This window comes from Poecilia formosa, unplaced genomic scaffold (genome assembly GCF_000485575.1).
Source record: "Poecilia formosa unplaced genomic scaffold, Poecilia_formosa-5.1.2 Scaffold73, whole genome shotgun sequence".
Classification (NCBI taxonomy): Eukaryota; Metazoa; Chordata; class Actinopteri; order Cyprinodontiformes; family Poeciliidae; genus Poecilia; species Poecilia formosa.
The window spans coordinates 587,061-602,581 of record NW_006800012.1 but is presented as its reverse complement, the minus strand read 5'-3'; the positions used below and the strand labels follow the sequence as shown (position 1 = coordinate 602,581).

The following is a 15,521-nucleotide window of genomic DNA, read 5'->3' as shown; positions in this document are numbered from 1 at the left end:
CAAGTACTTCTTGAGGCACAGATGTTCCTCTAGTATTTTCTGATGACTTTCTGGTTTAATTTTGGCTGCAATTATGTCCACTTTCCTGCCTTTCTGTGCTTCCCACATATCCCCAAAATACCCACCTCTGTGTTTTGGTGTAGAAAACCTTGTTGGATTTTCTCCGATTGTTGAGTTTATTGTTGTGGCCATTAAGTCCAATTTTTGGTGTCATCACTCTAAATAGCTTTTTTTCCAGAGGTTTAGGGGCTCACCTCTTTGCTAGTAGTAATAACTTTCTTCTGGTGACTCAACCATGCAACCGATTTTTCTTCAACTCTCCTTATTGTGCATCTTGATCAGCATTTTACTTCTTATTACAGTTTTTTTAGTTCACCTGACCACGTCTTAGTGTCAACAGAATTCCTCCTTTTCCACTTTTCCATATCCATTGGTTGATATTTGATTGCTTGATAATTTTGATGACTTGACAAAATGCAATGTTAATTGCTTGTTTCATAATTGAACTGCCTTGTTGCTGATATATGAAATAAACCTGACTTTTTTGACAGTAGCAGAATATTGAAAAAGTTTTGCTTACATTTATGACATTTTCTTATCTGTTAAACTCCTTTAGATCCGGCTATAGTGTGTTGCTTTTTGAAAACTCCTAAACCTACTTCATGCTATCATGCAGGTTCTACTTAAAGTGATTTCTTGTTTCTGAAGGTTGATACATTTTTAGGCTCTCCATAAAAAACGCTGTTAAATCAGCTCTACTACGAGGAACGGCAACGCCGTTTGTTTAGTATTCTGAGAGAAAACACTTTTTTACCTCTGAGTCATCTGTGTGACTAATGACAGTCTGGCCTGAGTTTTTGTTCTCAGACCCTCAGACAGAACAGCAGCAGGAAGTAGGCAACGTGAAGGGCAGCCCTTCCCGTTTGAAGGGCGGCAGGTAACAACAACGCTCACCCGCTGCGAGGGACCGTCAGATCAACAAAGCATGCGGCGCGGGTGGAAAACATACTTAAACTCTCCCTGTGCGCTCGACTCGATTAGAAAGTTAGAAAGAAAGAGAAGCGCAGTGAACAGGAATATGCATTAGTCCAAAGATTGTGAACTGGAATGTAAAAGTCGCTGCTGAGGCTTAGCATTCTAACCGGGGAAGCGGATTTACGCATCAACCCCCCCCCTCCTATTTTCGTCTGTTTGCACTTCACGCATCTGTGTTGCTGTGTGCTGATTTCTAAACGCGTTTCGTGTACATGAGCATGTGTGTGTGTGTGCGTGCGTGTGTTTGTGTTCATTTCACCACCACCTGCATCCCGGTTCGCTCTGCGTGGCACATTTTCCACTTAACATGATAGAAATGCCTCTGGCCATGAATAACACATTTACTCTCTACTGTACCGAAGGCAAAGTATTACATGATCAGTTTCCTCAGCCAGGATATATTCTAAATGGAGGGGGGGGGAGGAAATCTGTTCCTTTAGGAGGCAGAAGCTACAGAAGCAACACTATTTTAGGGATTGGGGGGAAAAGAATTGCTGGAAAAACAAGATCAACAATGAGGAAAAAAAATAAAAAAAGAGGACTGGAAAAAAAGCAGCCACAGCAGTCAGTAATGATTTGTGTCCCCTCCAGAATCGTAGCTGACGCTAGGCAAGTGTGTATGTGTGTGTGTATCTGTAGATATCTGTGTGTGTGTATGTGTCTTAGGGCTGAGCGTGGAGGGGCTAATGGAGTGTTGATTGCCTGGCAGTAAGCAGGCATCAGTGGGTAATTGCAGCTCTACGGTGTAACGGCTCCAAAATGAAGACGCATTTCACGTTGGCGCACGTGGCGAAGGGCGATGCGAGTTCTGATTGGGGGAACGCGGCTGCTCTGTCTGTGTGGAGCGAGGTACGTTTCTGTCGAGCAACAGGGCGCCGACGCCTCGCCACTGCGAAGCGCCACCGAACTGTAGGTCTGTAAAAAAACGAGTAAACATCTGTCTGTAACGCTTTGAGTCAAAGTCAAAAGGAAAGAAAAAAAAAAGACGAGGTAGAGCTTGCCCTTTCTTCCTCCTTCTGTTTTCTTTTTCTTTTGCGTCTGGTCTACCCTTGGTGAACTTCGCTCGTGTTGCCAGGCGACAAGGTTGTCTGGGAGCAGGGCTTTGATGAACAGGCACAGTCTAATAGCTATAGCCCTGCCAGCACACTTAACTCAGGCACAGACAGGTAGACAAATGTGTTGGTGTGTGCAAACAGAGTGGCATGTTTGCAGCCCTAGCAGGCGGCACAGATAGCCTTACGGTGAATATGTTGCTAACCCTGGTGGGCTAGCATCACCCCACACCTACTGTTAGCTGTAAACTTTGAAATGATCAGTGGCCCACTACATCATTCACGAAGCAAATAGCAGAAAAGAAAAGATAGTGGAAGCTTTTTTATCAAATTAAGTGTGGATAGTTAATACGCACAACCTGCATCAGTTTGACTTTACATTACAGAAACATGAGTTACCTCATCAGTGTTACTACAAGGTCTGTCCAAGAAGCACAACCTGTACCTTTAACTCGCTCGTTTGCACGTTGAAAGAAATACTTCTTAGTATTTGCTGAAATCTAGATGTACGAAGTTTAACATGTTTATTTGTTTAATTTAATAAAGAAAACTCATTTGAAATTTTGTTGCAAATACATTTTGCTACAAATAAATTTAATTACTTTGTTTAATTTAAAAAAAAAGTTCAAGCTAATCATATTTTTGAGTACTTTTAAAATTTTTTGCCCAAGTGACAAGCTGTTTATACACTCTGTCATAGTGTATCAGGCTCTCAAAACTGCTACATATCTAAACATATATATGAAATATAAAATTGAAAAAATATACACAACTAACTTAGCTAGCATCATTGCTAGCTAAATGATGCTAGCAGTGTTACGTTGTTGCGAACTAAAGTATTCCATTTGTAACGTCTTTGTAGCTAACTCTTCTTATTTGTAGCTAACTTTGTGTCATTGTGTGTATTTTCCACCTGATACTGCTGGTGGAATAGCCTTGTATGGGTTTACCTGCTGGACTGTATTTCCTAAATGAATAGGCCAAAGAAATGTGTTGTAGGTCAAAAATTATTATTTTTTTTTTTTAATCAAAAAACCATAATCATCTTTTTAACCCCTAAAGCAGGCTTTATTTTTACTTTATTTGGACTAGTTAAATGTGTGTAAGATATGTCAGTGTTTAGTTTTTCTGTCAGTTTCCTTTAATTTTCCTCCTTTTATATAGAAATAAATCAGCTGCTTTGTAAAATGGGTCAGACGCACTGAGGAAAGTTTTGCTCCATCTGTCCACACGTTGAGGCTCTAAAAGTCAATTTTCACTGTGCTAGTGGAATCTCAACCTTCAAAGTTTTCTAATCCTCAATGGTGATAGAAAATTATGTCAACTGTAATTTCCACTTTGATACAAATGTTATTTTTAATGCTGCATTGCCACATATTGGACTTTCCTCAAAGGACTTCATTTTAGAAAACCAACAGCTTCTAGAAAAACATCTCTTTTCATTTTGTTATTATGTTTGAAATTGTAAAATAAAATATATTTAATGGTTGATGTAGTTTACAAAGGGAACACAGACTGAAATGGTCAATATTTAATCAAGTTTTAGTATAACACAATAATCTTAAGTGGCTTTTCTGCATGATTAAACCCTCAATACCCGCTGTCCCATTTTTAAGCAAACTTTTTCTTTCAGTATCAGGCACTTTTTATAATATTACTGTGTTTTTGACTGTGGAAAAAAAAAACCTGTTTAAAGATAATCAAAAAAAAAAACAAAGAGTGTCTGCATTGAAGACAATGGACACCACCACTACTACTCAAATCACAAGTATAAAGCATTTGTTATGTAAAAATCTTACATATTTTGCAATTCATGCATCATTCTGAACATTGTTGATTAATACAGTATTACAAGATGTAATACTGTATTAATTTGTGATAAACTGTCAGAATAAAGTGTTTTCTTGATTAGATTTCATATTCAAATTTATCTGAATGTTTTGTTAGTGACTCAAAAATGTGTTGATGTTGTGTTCTTTTGTTGATTTAATTTTATATGAAATAATTTAATACAATCTAAGGTAAGACTGCACAATATATAGCTAATATAGCATCACAATATCAGCGTGTACCATAATTATATCACAAAGAACTGTTTGGTGTGCAGTTATTGTTGGTTGGTTAAATATGCTAAGTGTTGTGAACTTACTGTAGATTTTACATGATGATGTAATATTTTGTCTCAGGGCAGCAGATGTTCACAGTGGACAAATATCATTCCCCACAATGTTAAGGGTCATCATAATCAAGGAAAAGATTTGGACGGCTCTAATGTCAGGCATCTTTAACTGAAAGTGAGATGGACTATGCTTTCCACGATATGCGTTTTGTCCAGAGGGTTTTGTAAAGACAGCAGTGCATGAATACTTCCTGTTTACTGCGTGTCACAAACTGCACCTTGTGTTTGAGAATTTGATCTTTTTTTTTTTTTACTAGTCATAGTTTATAGACCTGTATCCAAGTTTTCCTCATACATGCAAACATAATACACAGACCTGACAAAATCACAAAAAACATATTGACCTGGCTGATAAATTCCTCCAGAGGTTTATTACTATAAACAGTAATATTGTTGTCTTGAGACCATTTTCAAGTAATACAATGGCAATGGTATAATAATGCGAGTACAACTGCGCAAAGATCAATAAACTTTCATTTCTAACTAACATTAACAGAGAAACTGGAAGAAAATGTAAAATATCCTAAATAAAACAACTAATAAAATGGATGCTTAAGTCTCCATAAACAAAAATTGTCATAAAAAATCCAGCTTTAACTTGTATGATTACTTAATTTCTAGTTTATTGTGACAGGCTTATTAGTACCTCATATAAACTGGGCAAACTGCAAAACAGCAGAAATACAAAGTACCTGGCTGTCCTGCTGACAGAGCCAACCATGGCAGTGAAGGCATTGTGTTTCTGTTGCTATGGTTTCCATATTCCACCCAGCGCTGAGTTCATGCAGCGATTAGAGCCTAAGGACACCATGAAAATCTTACGCAAGCCGGGATATCATAATCTAAAATCGATATAGATGAGAAACCATGTGCAGCAAAAAGAAACTTCAGCTGGCAGAACCGCAGCACTTATCCATCACCTCCTGCTCATCTTAAGCAAAACTATTTTACAGACATGGAAATTGTAATACATCAAAAATAAAGTTGTACCTTTTTTCTTTTTTTCCACTTTTGCAACTGATTTTTAACAAGCACTATGTAGAGAAAGAAACTGTGGTTAACAAAGTCCCGTGATGCTGACTAAATATGATCAGATGGCTCAACCAAACCTCATAACATTCAGCATTGGTTCGCTGCAGAAGACTGCAAAGTAACAAGAATACAGCGGTCGACGCCGAAGCCCGGCACACCCACGGGTGAGGTAATTAAAAAATGTTTGATCAGTCCTAGAAATGAATACCCAAGCCATTCTTCAGTGCCTCAAGCTCAGCTCCTTACGTGTCGCTTCCCCTATCTCATTACATGTTTAAAGTAATACTTTAATCTACGACTTTTTCAAATAATTGGCTGCCTTCCCAGTCTCTTGCCCTCTCGTTTAAACGCGATAGTAATTCACACTCAGACTGCGGTTCATGAAAGCATTTACAGTTGCTCTAGGAAAAATTCCTTTGCTGTAGATAAGAATTTGTCATATTTAAAAAAAAAAAGAAAAACCTAATGGAGCACATTCCCAACTTCCGCAGCCTTACCAGTGAGCTGTGAATTCAGGCCACACACCACTGGCTTATGTTTGGAGTTCTGATAAGTTCTTCTTAGAGTATTCTCAGTAAATATTCAGATATTAGGGGTGGAAAGCAGAAGAAACTGGGACCGATTGAAATGTGAAAAGAAAGATGTTCTAATTTGCTTTTAGTTTTATTTGAGCAAAGATACCACAAACCTAGTAGAACTCAAGTTTTGACTTACTAACTGCTTTGAGTCCTGGGTTTATTCCAAATGAACTGAAAACAGCTCGTAGCGACCACGTTTCCATCCAATTGTCATGCAAATTTTGAGCAAACTTTTAAAATGACAAAAGAAAATGCAAATTATTTGTGTTCCCATGTACTGGTTTGGAGTGAATCAACCAGTTGACGCAAAGCGCATTTTTGTCAAATGCTAATGTTGTACATGACTGCAATACACAGGAAGGATAGGTTGCAAATTAGCCTGGACCACATATTTTAGAAAAATTAACAGGGTACTCCCCTCTGTTATGGGGGTTTTGACTTTGAAATTTTTCCAAATTTCGAGCTTCTAGTGAGCACAGACCCACCAGTGGATGGCAGCATTCATTACATCAGAACTTTGTCAAAAAAATCATAGGGAAGAAAACCCACTGGACCAACACCAGCGTGGCCTTACTCTGCCACAGGATGTTCTGCGCTGTGTGACTTCATTATTCCTGGTTTTCAGGGTGTAGAGCTTTATATCCTTTATACGGTCCTGTGGGTGAAGCAATCCCCAGTAAATGGACATATTCTAATCCTCAACTGTTAAGATTTTTGAGTATTAAAGTTAGTCATGGTCTTAGTCTCTCAATTGGATTTCAGAAGCTCAGCAGCTTGGAAACTGCAGGTCCAAAGAGGAGCTTCGTCCTCAAAGGTGGGGGTACGTCCACCCACACATTTAGAATAGATAATGGTTGCCATGGGAGATTAAAGAATCAAAGCAACACTCCAGGTATGTTGTTTATGAAGGAATAACATTATAACACGATGTAAAGCGACAAAAACAGAGTCTATTTTACATAATATTGCCTCTCTAACATTTCCTGGCCAGAGTTCAGGGTTTGATTCGTACATTACCCATTACTGTCCATCTTTGTTGCTTTGCAAATACCTCTTAGAAAACAAAACTGTGCATAAGACGCAGAAGGAAATTGGCGTACATCACAAAAGCAGCTAAATTGTAAGCAAACAGTCAAATCAGGTTTGGACTAATCTGAACAATAAAAGCTTGTTAGCTGCAGATGGGCTGTGTGCGTGTGTATGTGTGTGTTTACTGCAGTAATGTGTGCGGGACAGCTAAAGCCTGTCAGTCTAATTGTGATTATGGCATTTAATTAAGGCAGATGATTTTCACTTCTGTGGTAATCACTGACGTAGCTGTTTGGGGACATGTTTGAAGAATGTGAACTGTGCACGTTTTCCCTCAAACTGAGCATGAACCTGTCTATCTGTCTTACGGTGGGATTAGCTTCATGTCATCCTTCCTGGAAAAGAAAAAAAAAAGAAAAAAAAAAAGAAACTGTTTGCACTGAAATCCTCATCAAGCCATCAAATGTCCTCTTGCTAAAAATAACCGTCTCATGTCAAGCTGTGGAAGCGTTCCCGTCCACAGCAGCTGTGTCAGACTCACGTGGCAGCGTGGTAAAACGTCGGGAGTTGTCACCGCGAACAGCTGCATCTCCCACCTCTAGAACCGAAACAACCCTCTGTCACCGGAGCTTTCCGCGATGACGACGGAGTCGTTCTCGGGCGTCTGTGGAAGCTCGACTCCCTTCTGGCAGATTAAATGACCTGTGAAAGCCGGGATGAGAAACACGAAGTTGTGATACATAAACAGATGGAACTTTTTACAGGCGTACAAGGCTAACTAGCCAAGTGTGAAAACAGCTAATTGGAATGACGGCGATGCACCCCGTCCTCGCCACGCGTGCGTGGGCGGGCGGGCTCGTTTGTGTGCTGGTCCGACACGCCCGAGTGGAGAATCTAATGTGGGATTTCTTGATTTGTCTGTCAGAGAAGGTGAGATGTGCAACTCAAAAGCATGTCCTTCATCATTCAGATCATCATATTTTGCTTATTAACTAAGACAGTTTAAATGAACAAAATGGCTCCGCTGTTTTCTTCATGAACAAAAAGAAAAAGAAAAAAAATCAAGAAACCACCAAAAGGCAAGTGAAAATCATCACAGGATTATGTCTGCATATAAATGATGTTTCCACAGCAACGCTGAAATGCTGCTGATAATAGCACGGATTTCACACAATTTATATTCCATACGGCTGATGTGTGCAAGCCCGAAGTTACGAATCAGAAATGTGAGACGAAAACATTTAGACATAAAGTGTTGTTACAGACTCGGTTTTAAAGGCCTCAGTGTGTGACAGAAGAATTGTGGGTAAAAAAACAAACTACAGCTACAAAACCGTATTACAGAACGTTCGCCCTAACTCTGCTTTGACTATTTACGTTTTAAATTCCCTACAACTAAAAAATAGCAGCTTCTCAAAACCTCTGTTGTTTTGTTCTGAGTTTCTAAGTGTCTTTGCTTTAATAGGATATTTTGTCAGCATTTCTAAATCAGTACAACTACCCCGCTTCCGCTGAACCTTCCTTGTTTTTCCTGTCATCCGACAGCAGCGATAGCAGCAGTTGTGACAGTGCCAGAGGCCACACTGATCTGCCACACAATAATCTAGCAGTCTGCTGCCGCCTCTCCTTGGTCGTCCTGCTCCCCCTCTTTCTTACCTCATAAGACAGCTTTACAAGACAGGAAGTCCACCCATCCACCAGGCATGCTGCCCCATTTCCATCTTTTGACGGAGCATGGATGAATGTGAGCCTTTCTCATTTGACAAATCGTAAGTTGTCGACTCTTTCATTTTGTACGTGCGGGCAGCATCGGGAAGCTTGATCAATTGTTTTCTGTCTCATTTGAAAGATATGTAAAGTTATGAAGGCATCATGCAGGTTGATGAAGAAACCAACACCAGTTCACTTACAGAGGGAAAGGGAAATCAACTACAAACTTCCTTTAAAAATTTCTAAAATGAAAACAACAGACGCCTCACTTGAAGGACCGCTCATCCGTAATAGCAATTCAAACTCTCTTAAACATACTTATGATTAGTCAAAATTACATTTTGGGTACTTAAATAACTAGTCCTCTTCTGCTGCCGCTAAGCTGTCCAGTCGGTTGCCTGCAGAATTTTGAGTTTTCTGCGCCAAATTACTATAAAATGTCACAATGTAAAAAGAGCTCAGCAGAATAGGATATGTGCAACTTCATGAACTTGAAGACTGCTTCCTATATTTTCTATTTCTTCACAAACTTCACTCAAAACCGGCTTTGAGAAGCTAAGAGCTGATTTCAACCCATTCCCAAGCTAAAAATGGTGCTATTTTTTAGAGAATTTTTAAATGCTACATAAATCTAGTCACAATGTTAATCCAATATATCTGAAATAGAAAATACAAAGTCTTTAAGTTATCTCTAACTCATTTAGAGACATATTAAAAGGAGTAAAAGCAAAAAGTGAGATATCTCAAATTTACTTCAAGACCTGTCATTTAATTGCCTATTTGAAATATGTTTCAGATATTCAGTAGTTCATTGTAAAAAGCTTCATCTGCAGCCTCCATACAACTCAGTATTATGTCCTGTCAAAATATAATTAAGAGATATCTTAATTACCTAATATAAACAGTCATAAATTTTACATATTTGGAATGCAAGTGTGGCAAAATTGATTTTATGTCAAAACAGCCTGCCTTACACCTGCACACTTTACCTCTGTTCACTCAGCAAATCGACATCAGTGCTGTTATATTATTATATCCTCTACAGTAGCTTTACAAATTCTGCCGCTGATCAGCAGGTTTCCCAGGGATTTGTGTCAGATTTATGAGGTAAGCTGGGATATTGCTTTTGCAGAGATTCAAAACGTGGAATGTCACTGATCTAAACATATTTCAGCCGATCAAAAGATGAATATGTCAAGCAGACATCGCAAATGCAGCCATGCACATGGATTCTGTTGGTTTTCAGAAAGGAATGAAAAACAACTGCAAAGACAAAGTTTTCAAAAACATATGCTCGGGTATTTTAAGGGTTATGGTATTTTACACCGTCAAAAATATATGCTGTAATATTTTCAGGGTTGAAGTCTACACTATGAAAATATACAGCAATTCTGTAGCCCAACTCTTAATAGCTTTTAGCTTATTGTGTTTCTGATTAAGGAAAATAAAATACAGAAAATGTGATTTCTTTTAACCTCAAACCTCGAGAACTGTAGACAGAAATGTGAAATATCTCCAATTACCCACTGACAGTAGTTAGAACAAATTGCCAGATTGGATAATCCTTGCTATTCTGAATAAAGCAACTCCTCCATCAACGTTTTTTGTTTTTTTTAGACACGTTAGAAAAGATTGGTGAAAATGACAAATTTGTAAATCATTTTCTCAGTTTTTGGAAAAAAAGTTTTTACGCTTTTTAGTTTTTTTGAAAGAGTTAATGTGCTAAAAGGAAGATGGAAACACACTGCCAAGCAAACATTTTACCAGCTGCTTTTCCATTACAAATGTGCAAAAAACTTTGTCAATATTCCGGTATTGTTGAAAAATTTTGCAATTGCTTTGTTTCCATTACATAAGAAACATTAAAATCAAATGTGAATAAGTTTGTTCATACAATAAATCATTAAAAAAAAACATGTTTTTTTTTTAACATGTGTTTTGGAGGATAACAGGTTTGATTGTTATCCTCCAACAATCAAACCTGTAAACTATAAACCAACAAAATATTACAGTAGTACATTCGCAAAGTGAGGACCAGACCTTGATGGATACGTGCTGTTCAGTTCTGGAGGCCAAGTCTATGTAACTAAGTAGAAGGTGATTTGACTAATTAGTAGCTTTGCTCACAAACACAGGTGTGTAAAAACATGTTTCTCCTTTACAGATTTCTTTTGTTTTTGCCGTTTTGTCACATTGAAATGTTTCAGATCTTAAAACACCTTTAACATTAGGCCAAGACAACCACTGAAATGCAAAACACACCTTTTCATATCATGAATTAATTTGCTTAAGTGAAAAAAGCCATCCCAACTAACTAGATCTTATTACAAAAATTAATTTCCCTCTAAATCTAATAATTGGTTGTCCCCCCTTGGTGGCAACACCTGCCATTACATGTTTGTAAAAACTGGTAATGAGAGTTTTACATCAGTGTGTGGAAATATTTCCCCACTGTTCGTTGGTGAATTGTTGTAACTAAGCAACGCTAGAGAGTTTTTTTCTTTAGCTTTAACAGTTGCTAAGGCCAGGCCACACTTCAGTCTACGGGTCCAGTCTGGGCTAAAACTTGGGCACCTCTTAGCCTCAAGTCTTAAAGCTTCATCTGTTACTTTTGTACCAAAACGGTATAAACACCTTTGAGAAAGTTCCACTTTTTGTTAGACCTGAAATACTCTAAACTTGGCAAAAACCATAAAAAGAGGAAATCTGAAAGAGTTAATACTTTTTTTTAACAGGAATAATCTTCTCAAAGAACCTGGTTAAAATTTCCGAGGCTAGCTACTGTAATGTCGGCATCTTTACATAAGAGTAAAAAATTATTTTTTTTAATTAGTGAGTGTGGCCTATGTTCAGGTGCGCCCAACAGATCAGAAACTATGATAAGCTAAATGTTTTTTTCAGTAATTCAGATTCTAAAGAAACAGTTTTCCTGAACAGTTACATTTCTTAATAGAAACCATATTATGTTGCATTCAGGATTATATAATCTTTAAAATCGTCTTGAGCAATAAATTTGTCTTAAACATGCTAAAGTTTGAATTTAGCATTACATTCCAGCACAGCTAATCATCTCTACACTGCTGGACGTAATATAGTTCTATATAAGATTTAATGCATTTAATTTTGACCTAAGGTTTTAATAAGTTGTGCAGAATTTTCTATGTTATATATTTGGAGTTGCAATATAATTTGAATTTAACAATCTGAGTAGTACAAAATGTCATTTACCATTAACTATTAAGCATTATATAAACAGTATAATACAAGCAGCAGTGTTCACAGCAGAGATGCACAGAAACACGGAGGAATATTTCAACAGAAATCCGTCTCAATGTGGTTGCACACAAATCCCACCTATGGCATCATCTGCAGGGTTCCAGCATCTGTGCTGGATGATCATCAGTATTTCCTTGAGTCGTCTATAATATAAATATATCTCAATATTATTCTCATGCTTTTTTTAATAATGATATGACTGGAAGTTTACATCGATGCCAACATGGTGACAGTGACAGGGTAAAAACAATATTCACATTCCTGTTTCCCCAATGCAGGAAACAGATTAGCGATCAACAGACACTGAGGGAGAAGATTTGTCTAATGGTTGCTGTATGAATAAATATAAATTATGAAAAGCTAATGAAAAGCTAAATCATAGTGTGATAACAGACGGTTTTCAGATTTCAACTGATATGGTGTTCAGTTTAAACTCATTTAGATTTTCAGCTTGTAAATTAATGATCCTAAATGATTCCACAGCTTCATGTCGTAAATCAGTCTTTATCACTGTGAAAATTATCTGAATGATAAGATTTTGCATGAGTAAAGGAGATGTGCATTGGTTGCGAGAAATGAGGAAAAGCCAGGTAATACCAAACTGTAACATTTTAAATCTGTTTTTTTATGTTTAAAATTTCAAGAAGTATTTGTTTACACACACAAAGGAGAAAACGTGAACAAGTTTCCTCCACTGCGCGCAAAACTTTGTCAGTTCAGTGGGTCTGGTGTTGAAGAAAATACAATTTTGCAATTACAGTGTTTCCATTAAATAACAAACACACCTAAAATCACACTTGAATAAGTTTGTTCACGCAGTAAGTCATTAATAAACCTCCAACTACTTCCTGTTGTCTTATTCTTCGTGGTTTGCGCCAGTAGTAGCTTTCGGTTGTTGATCATGTGACTCGTGATGCAAAAGAAGTGCAACATGAACCAATTTCTATGAGGCCAAAAGAAAGAGAAACGTCTCAACCTGGTGCCAAAATGAGAGTTGTTTGTTTTTTGTTTTTTTCAAATTTGCATGTTTCCATTAAGCAAATTTATTTTCAAAATATCAAATTGCCCAATTATATGGTGAACAGAAACACAGCCATGCTAGGTTTCAGGAAGCTGCAGAGGAACTGCTTTTCAATACTTTTTTTCTTTCATTTGATTTGACCTTTATTCATACAGGTTATCTCATTAAAATTTAATTTGTAAGAAAGATCTGTTTTAATAAAACCTAAATTACGCAAACATCTACAAAATAAGCTACTAATAAAAAGTACTCGGTTAAACAAGTTAATGAAATATGAGCTAAAAACAAGAACAGGTTTCATAAGAAGATTGTCTCAAATTGTTGAAATGAGCTTAAAAAGGCTCCGTTTCAGAATACAAGTTAGCATCCAGTCCTCCTGGGATTTACTTCCTTTTCCATAAACTCATAGACATGACAGCTGCATCACTATAACTTTACTGAATTTCACTCCGAAGCATTCAAAATGTCCCTTCACATTCTCTGAAATGGAAACATTTCAGCCTTTATAGCTACATGTAAAGACAGCATTTTGCTCAGTTTCTCCAGTTTGCTTGGAAAAGGAATGTCATTTCCAGCTCGGACTCTTTTTGCGGCGCCCTGCAGTAGAAAAGCCAGTTAATTTCCAAACTGCAGCTTCCACGGATTCCTCGGCAGCCTGAGTCTTATTCCCAGGTTAGATTTAAGGAGAACCACTGTCATCTTCTATGCACCAGCAGCCCTTCTGAGGCGGTCTGCCGGATAAAGTGCTTTACTCATGGGCATACTGATAATAGTCGATGGTGCAGGGAGAGTTTTACATACTCATTTTCTACTACAAATTTGGGCCTGTGGGTGCCTCCAGTCAAACGTCTGCATCTCTAATGTGCTGCAGGGCCCTGCTGCTTCATCACATTCCCTCTCTCTTTTCCAGTCCACCAGTATTTATTTTCCCTCCCTGGGCCAGACAGATGGGAGTGTTCAGGAATAAAAGACTCAGTATTTACCATATTATTTACTAGCATCAGAGCTTGTCCCTTTGGCTACTGCCGCCCGTGAAGAAAACACCTCTTTCTCCTCCTGCTTCTCCTCCCCATCTTTGGCTCACCATTATCATTTAGGATTATGAGCAACCAGCCGCCCAGCTGGAGCCATTTAGAGATGTGTCAGCACCAGTTTTAACCGCACCGACCCACGGCTTAGGACTAAACGTGGTGGCATGTAAAGTGATTATTAAAAAAATATTCACTGTCTTGGATGTTCTACCCTTTATGTTGCTTTCACAAATCAGTCGTGGTCGACGGGCTAGCTAGACAAAAGCAATAGCAAATAAAACTCTTTTGTGTCAAAATGAAACTTATTTCTACAAGATGACAAAAATGTTTTACATAAAATATGATTCAACTAATATTCAACCCTTCCAAACTCACTTAAAATTCAGCAGAGGTCCAGGTCAGGTTTATTTTTGTATTTCAGCATCGAGGCAGTTCAANATGTTTCAGATATTCAGTAGTTCATTGTAAAAAGCTTCATCTGCAGCCTCCATACAACTCAGTATTATGTCCTGTCAAAATATAATTAAGAGATATTTTAATTACCTAATATAAACAGTCATAAATTTTACATATTTGGAATGCAAGTGTGGCAAAATTGATTTTATGTCAAAACAGCCTGCCTTACCCCTGCACACTTTACCTCTGTTCACTCAGCAAATCGACATCAGTGCTGTTATATTATTATATCCTCTACAGTAGCTTTACAAATTCTGCCGCTGATCAGCAGGTTTCCCAGGGATTTGTGTCAGATTTATGAGGTAAGCTGGGATATTGCTTTTGCAGAGATTCAAAACGTGGAATGTCACTGATCTAAACATATTTCAGCCGATCAAAAGATGAATATGTCAAGCAGACATCGCAAATGCAGCCATGCACATGGATTCTGTTGGTTTTCAGAAAGGAATGAAAAACAACTGCAAAGACAAAGTTTTCAAAAACATATGCTCGGGTATTTTAAGGGTTATGGTATTTTACACCGTCAAAAATATGTGCTGTAATATTTTCAGGGTTGAAGTCTACACTATGAAAATATACAGCAATTCTGTAGTCCAACTCTTAATGGCTTTTAGCTTATTGTGTTTCTGATTAAGGAAAATAAAATACAGTAAATGTGATTTCTTTTACCCTCAAACCTCGAGAACTGCAGACAGAAATGTGAAATATCTCCAATTACCCACTGACAGTAGTTAGAACAAATTGCCAGATTGGATAATCCTTGCTATTCTGAATAAAGCAACTCCTCCATCAACGTTTTTTGTTTTTTTTAGACACGTTAGAAAAGATTGGTGAAAATGACAAATTTGTAAATCATTTTCTCAGTTTTTGGAAAAAAAGTTTTTACGCTTTTTAGTTTTTTTGAAAGAGTTAATGTGCTAAAAGGAAGATGGAAACACACTGCCAAGCAAACATTTTACCAGCTGCTTTTCCATTACAAATGTGCAAAAAACTTTGTCAATATTCCGGTATTGTTGAAAAATTTTGCAATTGCTTTGTTTCCATTACATAAGAAACATTAAAATCAAATGTGAATAAGTTTGTTCATACAATAAATCATTAAAAAAAAACATGTTTTTTTTT

At 37.5% G+C, this 15,521-nt stretch overlaps 1 long non-coding RNA gene across 1 annotated transcript in view; it reads right to left on the bottom strand.

Moving 5' to 3' along the window:
• Positions 1-15,521, bottom strand: part of LOC103140619 (uncharacterized) — an 81,646-nt gene that overhangs the window by 63,059 nt on the left and 3,066 nt on the right. The window contains exon 3 of the long non-coding RNA XR_476528.2: positions 7,447-7,607. This is a non-coding gene — a long non-coding RNA (uncharacterized LOC103140619). The remainder of the gene's footprint in view (positions 1-7,446; positions 7,608-15,521) is intronic.